The 9368-nt window shown below is 43.6% G+C and overlaps 1 long non-coding RNA gene across 1 annotated transcript; it reads right to left on the bottom strand.

The window, feature by feature from the left end:
- Positions 1 to 1546: 1546 nt before the first annotated feature.
- On the bottom strand, positions 1547 to 6114 carry LOC143933078 (uncharacterized). The gene is made up of 2 exons (XR_013262996.1): positions 5519 to 6114; positions 1547 to 1931 (listed from the first exon to the last, which is right to left on the bottom strand). It is a non-coding gene; the product is annotated as an uncharacterized LOC143933078 (long non-coding RNA).
- Positions 6115 to 9368: the final 3254 nt, after the last annotated feature.

Below are 9368 nucleotides of genomic sequence, written 5' to 3'. Positions count from 1 at the left end.
CAACTCCCGAGTCCCAAAACACCGGCTGTGAGTGTCCCGTGTAATGGCAAACCTCGTAGAATCGGCATGCCTGGTGTGTGATGTCACAGGTGTACGCCATTCCACTCTCCTTCCCAGTTCTTCCTCCTTCACCCCGCTGCCGCACACATCTCCACTACTACTGATACCACCTAGCCTCAGCTCTAGCCACCGCTGCCACCTCATGGTCAACGAAGGAACAACACCACACCGCTGGCAGCTCATCACCTCGCTGACAGGACAATTGAGATCTCACCAGCCCCAACTCTTCCAGGAACTGGAAATTACTGGGGGGGGGGGGGTGTGAAAGGGGCAGAGGACATTTCTGGGGGGGGAGTTAAGGGCACAGAGGACATTACTGGGGGGGGGGGGGGAATGAAGGGGACAGAGGACATTACTGGGGGGGAGTGAAGGGGACAGAGGACATTACTGGGGGGAGGGAGTGAAGGGGACAGAAGACATTACTGGGGGGGAGTAAAGGGGACAGAAGACATTACTGGGGGGGGGGGGGTGAAGGGAACAGAAGACATTACTGGGGGGAGTGAAGGGGACAGAGGACATTACTGGGGGGAGTGAAGGGGACAGAAGACATTACTGGGGGGGATTGAAGGGGACAGAAGACATTACTGGGGGGGGGGGTGAAGGGGACAGAGGGCATTACTGGGGGGAGGGAGTGAAGGGGACAAAAGACATTACTGGGGGGGGGAGTAAAGGGGGCAGAAGACATTACTGGGGGGGGGGTGAAGGGAACAGAAGACATTACTGGGGGGAGTGAAGGGGACAGAGGACATTACTGGGGGGAGTGAAGGGGACAGAAGACATTACTGGGGGGGATTGAAGGGGACAGAAGACATTACTGGGGGGGGGGAGTGAAGGGGACAGAAGACATTACTGGGGGGAGTGAAGGGGACAGAAGACATTACTGGGGGGGATTGAAGGGGACAGAAGACATTACTGGGGGGGGGGGGGTGAAGGGGACAGAGGGCATTACTGGGGGGGGGGAGTGAAGGGGACAGAGAACATTACTGGGGGGAGTGAAGGGGACAGAAGACATTATTGGGTGGGAGTGAAGGGGACAGAAGACACCCCCCCAGAAGACACCCCCCCCAGAAGACATTAGAGTGTAAGCTCTTCTGGTACAGAGACTGATGTGACTGTGGGGGAGGGGACATTAGAGTGTAAGCTCCTCTGTACAGAGACTGATGTGACTGGGGGGGAGGGGACATTAGAGTGTAAGCTCCTCTAGTGCAGAGACTGATGTATTTGGCTCAGTGATGTCTGTACAGCACTGCGGTATATGTCAGAGCTATATAAATGTTATATAAATGTATAATAATAGTGTGTGACTGTGGGGGAGGGGACATTAGAGTGTAAGCTCCTCTGGTGTGTGACTGTAGGGGGTGCTCTGGTACAGGGAGTGACAATAAACACCAATTCTCTTCAAGCAGTTTGCAGAAATTCAGGTGATAATTTTAAGATAAAGATTCCAATTTTTTAGCAAGCAAAAGAAGATTCGCATACATCAGGGGACTGTAAAAGACGGCAAATCATCAACAGCTTTATTGTAAGTTGTACAATTATCACATAGATAGAAGATCATGGGGCTGATTTGCTAAAGGAGCTGAGAAGCTTCACACAATAAACTGTTGCCACTGGTGACTTTGGTGATCTGGATGTTCCGGATTTTCCACCAGCTTACAGTTATTTGCATACATATGGGATGTTGAAAGTGTTGATGCTTATTAAAGGGACAGCCAATGTAAATTGGGTGATGAGGATGAATATATCAGATAGATTATCCATGCAATATGTCCGCAGGTTCCAAATACACAGGCGGCGACATTCCAGCTAAAAGCTCTTGCAGAATACACAGCGGCTAAATTGTAATTTCCCCTTCTCAGAGAGTCCTGTGCCTGGAAGAAAATGTGAACATACGTTACAATGTAACAATTTATATTATACATAGAAAAGACACAATCCTAGAGAATATATTACAATAGACATGATAAATACAGCAGACAATCTGATACAACTATGGATAGATAAAAACGGGGAGTTTTCATTTCTTTGCTGTTGCAAAGTCCGGCGGTGTGTACGCGGCATTAGAGCGCAGATTAACGCTAAATGATCTCACAGCAGCCCAAGGTGGGGTGTGTGGGGTATTTCACACTGACTGTTGTATATACATTTCTGGTAATCGGGACATTATTAACCACTTGCCTACCAGGCGCAAACCCCCCCCCCCCCCACCCTTCCTGCCCAGGCCATTTTTCATCTTTCAGCGCTGTCGCACTTTGAATTGCGACAATTCATGCTACACTGCACCCAAACAAATTTTTTTATCATTTTCTTCACACAAATAGAGCTTTCTTTTGGTGGTATTTAATCACTGCTGGGTTTTTTATTTTAAAAAAAATAAAAATAAAAAAAAAGACCAAAAATTCTGGGGAAAAAAAGTTTTTGTACTTTTTTCTATCAGTAAATTTTGTAACTAAGTAATTTTTCACCTTCACTAATCTGCGCATGTGAGGCGACACAGATAGGCACTGATAGGCTGAACTGGTGGGCATTGATGAGGTGGCACTTATGGGCACTGATGAGGCGGCATTTATGGGCACTGATGAGGAGGCACTAATATGCCGCACTTATGGGCACTGATACGTGGCACTGATATGTGGCACTGATGAACACTGATAGGCAGTACTGATGGGCACTGTTAGGTGGCACTGATATTCGGCAGTGGTGGGCTCTGATAGGCGGCACTGGTGGGCATGGATAGGCAGTACAGCTGGGCACTGATGGGCATTGATGGGTGGTACTGATGGGCAACACTGATGGGCATTGGTGGACAGCAGTGATGGGCATTGATGGGCAGCACTGATAGGCGGCACTAATTGCCAGCACTGACTGGGATGGCTAATGGCAACTGAGTTTTGCACTTGTGGGCAGTGTGGGCTCTGATCACTGGCATTGGTTGGCACTGTATGCTGGCATTGGTGGGCACTCCATTTTTACACTTTATTTATATATGACATATGATAAACAGTGCCCTGATTACTTCCTTAGATGTCCCCCTGTGAGGAGATGCCGCTGATCGACTCTCCTCTCCTCACACTCTGTCGGTGTGAGGTGAGGAGCGCTGATTACCGGCATCTCCGTGTTTACATGTGACCGGCTGTGATTGGACACAGCCGATCACATGGTTAAAGAGCTGCTGATGTGGCTCTTTACACAGATCGGTGTCGCACCACGCCCTAGCAGCACGGTGCGGCCACGAACGCCACACTGCGCGCCCCCCCAGAACAAGAGCTACACCGCCCGCCATCATTTGACGACGGGGCGGGCAGCAAGCAGATAAAGGGCATCTTGCTAAGATAAGAGAACTGCAGAATAAGGCCAGAGATATTGGTAAAGATGGATGGAACTCCTTTAAGGGTTTAGGAGGTTTTGGTGACTTTTTATATGGCATAGCAACATGGTAACAAAAACTAGGCGCTTATATTGTGATGTTCCTATTTCTCATATTTATCTATCTTCTCTCTGCGCCGATGTAACAGGAGCTACCAGCAATCGGCTGAATGTAACACGGAGAAGAATGGTGTCAAATAAACAAAAGGAGGGACATGACACGGACACTGTACTGTTCATTTACACAAGACACTCCATTTTGTTCTCACTCTTGAAACGTGTTCTGTAATCTTCACCTAACACACAGACTCATCTCCTCCAGAAGCTCTCTACTCCCCCCCTCCCCATCAAGGTTTTACTTTTACAATTGTTCTATTCGCTAGCTTTTAATAACATATTTCTATTTGTTAGCTTTTAATGACATCTCACACCACCCCTCTCTTATCTATATATAAAATAACATGTAATAATAATTTTTTTCACTGAACGGACATTTTAAACACAGTCATCGAGTCCTGTGAATCTGTTCCTGCAGTATTAACCTTTGTTTTAGAGTCCCAATCAGAAATTAGTCATGACAGAATCGATCGAAAAGGCAAAATGAAAGCGGTATTAAACCCAAAAGCAAACATTTATTATATTGCGTTCTGACAGTTCTTAAATGCGATGGCTTTCTTTTATTTTCACCTGGTGATCGAGCCAGTAAGTCTGTTGTTTTTCAACAGAACAAGCTCTCTTCCAGATGTATTAGTTTAAAGGGATGCGACAAACCATTCAGCACTGACAGGGGTGCTTTAAATGATCAGCTTTTATTTATCCACTTGCTGACCGGGCCTTTTCTGGAACTTTTTGTTTAAATGAATATGTTTTGCTAGAAACTTACTTAGAACCCCCAAACATTATATATAATATATATATATATATATATATATATATATATATATATATATATATATATATATATATATATATATATATATATATATATATATATATATATATATATATATAGACATATATATATAGACATATAAAGTTGCATGACAAGTCGAAACACATTCCTTTCAATGGCTGCCATCTTAATCAATCAGTGCCCCATTATTGGTGTTAGTGGAGGGAATAGTGCCCCATCATTGGTGGCAGTGGGAGGAATAGTGCCCCTTCATTGATGTCAGTAGGAGGAATAGTGCCCCATAATTGGTGGCAGTGGGAGGAATAGTGCCCCATCATTGGTGTCAGTGGGAGGAATAGTGCCCCATCATTGGTGTCAGTGGGAGGAATAGTGCCCCATGATTGGTGTCAGTGGGAGGAATAGTGCCCCGTCATTGGTGTCAGTAGGGGGAATAGTGCCCCAGCATTGGTGTCAGTGGGAGGAATAGTGCCCCATCATTGGTGTCAGTGGAAGGAATAGTGCCCCTTCATTGATGTCAGTAGGAGGAATAGTGCCCCATCATTGGTGTTAGTGGGAGGAATAGTGCCCCATCTTTGGAGTCAGTGGGAGGAATAGTGCCCCATCATTGGTGGCAGTAGGAGGAATAGTGCCCCATCATTGGTGTCAGTGGGAGGAATAGTGCCCCATCATTGGTGGCAGTGGGAGGAATAGTGCCCCATCATTGGTGTCAGTGGGAAGAATAGTGCCCCTTCATTGTTGTCAGTATGAGGAATAGTGCCCCATCATTGGTGTCAGTGGGGGGAATAGTGCCCCAGCATTGGTGTCAGTGGGAGGAATAGTGCCCCATCATTGATGTCAGTAGGGGGAATAGTGCCCCAGCATTGGTGTCAGTGGGAGGAATAGTGCCCCATCATTGATGTCAGTAGGGGGAATAGTGCCCCATCATTGGTGTCAGTGGGAGGAATAGTGCCCCATCATTGATGTCAGTAGGAGGAATAGCGACCCTTCATTGGTGTCAGTGAGAGAAATATTGCCACATCATTGGTTACAGTGAGAGGACTAGTGCCCTGTTGTCAGTGCCAGCGTCAGGAATTATGCCCAACGTTTGCTAACAGTGAGGGGAATAATGCCCCAAGGGCCGAATAAAAGCAAACAAAGGGCCACAGTTTGGAGACCACTTATTTACACTATAAGTTTTACCTTGATGGAGTATATCACAGCCACAAGTCCAAAGATAGGGAAAAAAAAAATCAGATTGATGATGGACCATGACAGGTAAGTCCTGTAGACTCGCTGAGGTAAAGCCACCGTGTTATTGGTAGTCGTCACAACAAATGAACTCACTGCCAGTGGTGGGGGTGCAGGTGGGGCGCCATATGAAAGGCCTGGTGGTGGATTGATAAATCCCGGATAGGGAGGGTATCCTGGAACTTGGTTTGGATAGTAGCTTGGTTGGCCAGAAGGACCTGAAGAGTACATTGGAGGAGCTGCTGCACCCATTCCTGAAGGACCAGGATATGGTGAGGGAAAGGCCGCTGGGGGTGAATAAGGCGGTGGGGTTGCTTCTACTTTGACTTTACTGATGGAATACATTTTTTTCGTTTTTTTTGTTCTCTTTTGGATTTGCCTTTTGCCTAGACTTTGTTCTCCTGCGCTTCGTCCCAACCACCTTCGGCCAAAGTCTTCTCCACTTCTCTGGACTGAACTGCTTTTGCTGTAGCTCTGTGGGCTCTCTCTGAGTTGTTCTGGTCTTCAGTCAACAATATGAGATTCTTTTGGTGTGTTTCATGCAGATTGACAAGTCAATGTCCCCTACCCCCACCCCCACCCCTTCTAATTACTATGGGCTGCAGTTACAGCATTGTTAGGTGCCGGTCATAGCCACAGTCTTCACTTATCTTCTTTTAGGAAATACACAAAGAGCTCAACACAAAATACTTCTGAGCATGCAAGCTACGTTTCACAGCAACAAGTTACTAACATTTCACTCTGCATTCCAATATCACACACAGGACCTGAGCAGGGTAATAGAATAGACTCTAATAGATTGTTAGCTCTTCTACATTTTGTGTCTCTTCCTTATTTCCCCAATAGATTGTAAGCTCCTCTATCTTCTGTATCCTCGTTTACGCCCTCTTAGCCCCCGTACACACAGTCGGAGAATCCGTCGGAATGTGTCCTATCGGACCGTGTCGTCAGATAATCCGACTGTGTGTGGTATGCATCGGGCTGATTCCATCCGAATCTCCGTCCGACCCAATTTTCCAACATGTTGGAAATATTTCCCGACCAACTGGGTCGGACGGACCTAATCCGATCATGTGTAGAGAATTTTGATTGGACCAAGTGCCACGCATGCTCAGATCAAATTCCTACATCAAAGCTATTGGCTACTAGCCTGAACATAGTCCCATCGTAAGGAAATTATGTCATCACGTTCTGAAAGATCGGATTTTTCGCCAACTTGGCCCGACCGTGTGTATGCAACAGTTTCGGACACAATCCGTCGGAGTAAATCCGACGGGCAAAATCCGACGGATTTGGTTGGCAAAATCTCCGACCGTGTGTACGTGGGCTTAGATTGTAAACTCTTCCACTCTTCCATCCTCTAAATCCTCCCTTATGCTGTAATGGATTGTTAGCTCTTCTACCATCCATATCTTACTTTATACTGTAATAGATTGTTAGCTCTTCTGCATTTTGTGTCTCTTCCTTATTTCCCAATAGATTGTAAACTCCTCTATCTTCTCTATCCTCGTTTACGCCCTCTTAGATTGTAAACTCTTCCACTCTTCCATCCTCTAAATCCTCCCTTATGCTGTAATAGATTGTAAGCTCTTCTACCATCCATATCCTACTTTATACTGTAATAGATTGTTAGCTCTTCTAACATCCATATCCTACCTTAGAATGTAATAGATTGCTAGCTCTTCTACCATCTATATACTACATTATAAAGTAATAGATTGTTAGCCCTTCTACCATCCCTATCTAACCTTATACTGTAATAGATTGTTAGCTCTTCTAACATCCATATCCTACCTTATAATGTAATAGATTGTTAGCTCTTCTACCATCCATATCCCACCTTATACTGTAATAGATTGTTAGCTCTTCTACCATTCATATCCCACCTTATACTGTAATAGATTGTTAGCTCTTCTACCATCTATATACTACATTATAAAGTAATAGATTGTTAGCTCTTCTACCATCCATATCTTACCTTATACTGTAATAGATTGTTAGCTCTTCTACCATTCATATCCCACCTTATACTGTAATAGATTGTTAGCTCTTCTACCATCTATATACTACATTATAAAGTAATAGATTGTTAGCTCTTCTACCATCCATATCTTACCTTATACTTTAATAGATTGTTAGTTCTTCTACCATCCATATCCCACCTTATACTGTAATAGATTGTTAGCTCTTCTACCATCCATATCCCACCTTATACTGTAATAGATTGTTAGCTCTTCTACCATCCATATCCCACCTTATACTGTAATAGATTGTTAGCTCTTCTACCATCCATATCCTACCTTATAATGTAATAGATTGTTAGCTCTTCTACCATCCATATCCTACCTTATAATGTAATAGATTGTTAGCTCTTCTACCATCCATATCCCACCTTATACTTTAATAGATTGTTAGTTCTTCTACCATCCATATCCCACCTTATACTGTAATAGATTGTTAGCTCTTCTACCATCCATATCCCACCTTATACTGTAATAGATTGTTAGCTCTTCTACCATCCATATCCTACTTTATACTGTAATAGATTGTTAGCTCTTCTACCATCCATATCCCACCTTATACTGTAATAGATTGTTAGCTCTTCTACCATCCATATCCTACTTTATACTGTAATAGATTGTTAGCTCTTCTACCATCCATATACTAGATTATAAAGTAATAGATTGTTAGCTCTTTTACCATCCATATCTTACCTTATACTGTAATAGATTGTTAGCTCTTCTACTATCCATATCCTACATTATACTGTAATTGATTGCTAGCTTTTCTACCATCCATATACTACATTATAAAGTAGATTGTTAGCTCTTCTACCATCCATATCCTACATTATACTGTAATAGATTGTTAGCTCTTCTACCATCCATATCCTACCTTATACTGTAATAGGTTAGCTCTTCTATCGTCCATATCCTACATTATACTGTAATAGATTGTAAGCTCTTCTACATCCATATCCTATCATATATGGTAATAGATTGTTAGCTCTTCCACTGTAATGGAAATTTGTAAGTTCTGTATATAATTGTATTCTATTATGTATGTATTACACACTGCACTCGTTTTGCACACGGCACCAATAATGTTTTCATTACATGTTTGCATTCTTTCAAGTCCTGATTAGAATCAGCCTGCCTATGTTACGTCCTTTGTTACCATAAATGTACAATTGTAATAATAATGTAATAACCATGTGTATAAAAACCTTAAATTGCATCATAATAAAACAGAACAGTTATTTTGGAAAGATGTTGATTGTACCTTTTTGTGTGTGTTCCCTACTGCAGTAGTTATTAATTTGGACCCACTAATCAATATGAGGATAGGAGTTGCCTATCTATGAAATATCCAGGCCAAATCCCAGACCAGTGGCTATAAAGCCGCTGGATAACTTTTACAGGCAGAGCAAAGGGATCCCCACCCCTGCCGCTGTCTTTCTCAAATCTCTTGTCCAATCGGGGAGCCCGGTAAGGATGCAACTGGTGGCATTCACTTCCTGGGACACAGTGAATTGAGAACTGATGTTGTTCCTCCCACTGTGATGTCAGAAACCGGAATCAAGGAGGACTTTGTCACTTGCAGTTTTGGTCTCAAGCCGTTACTGGCTTGTGAAAGCATCTGATCAATCCAATCTTGGTTTGATTAGATGCTGTGGAAAGCAAAAGTGACCCCAGATCTCTCCATAAAGAGGACCTGTCACAGCCAATGCAATGTTGTTCATCCTTTGTGGCCGCAATAACAGTGCTCAAAAAATAAAATAAAAGATACAATAAAATAAAAA

This window comes from Lithobates pipiens, unplaced genomic scaffold (assembly GCF_037356315.1).
Source record: "Lithobates pipiens isolate NorthernLeopardFrog02 unplaced genomic scaffold, aLitPip1_a1.2 Scaffold_27, whole genome shotgun sequence".
Taxonomy (NCBI): domain Eukaryota; kingdom Metazoa; phylum Chordata; class Amphibia; order Anura; family Ranidae; genus Lithobates; species Lithobates pipiens.
Note: the sequence above shows the minus strand (reverse complement) of the source record. Positions and strands in the feature narration are given on the sequence as shown.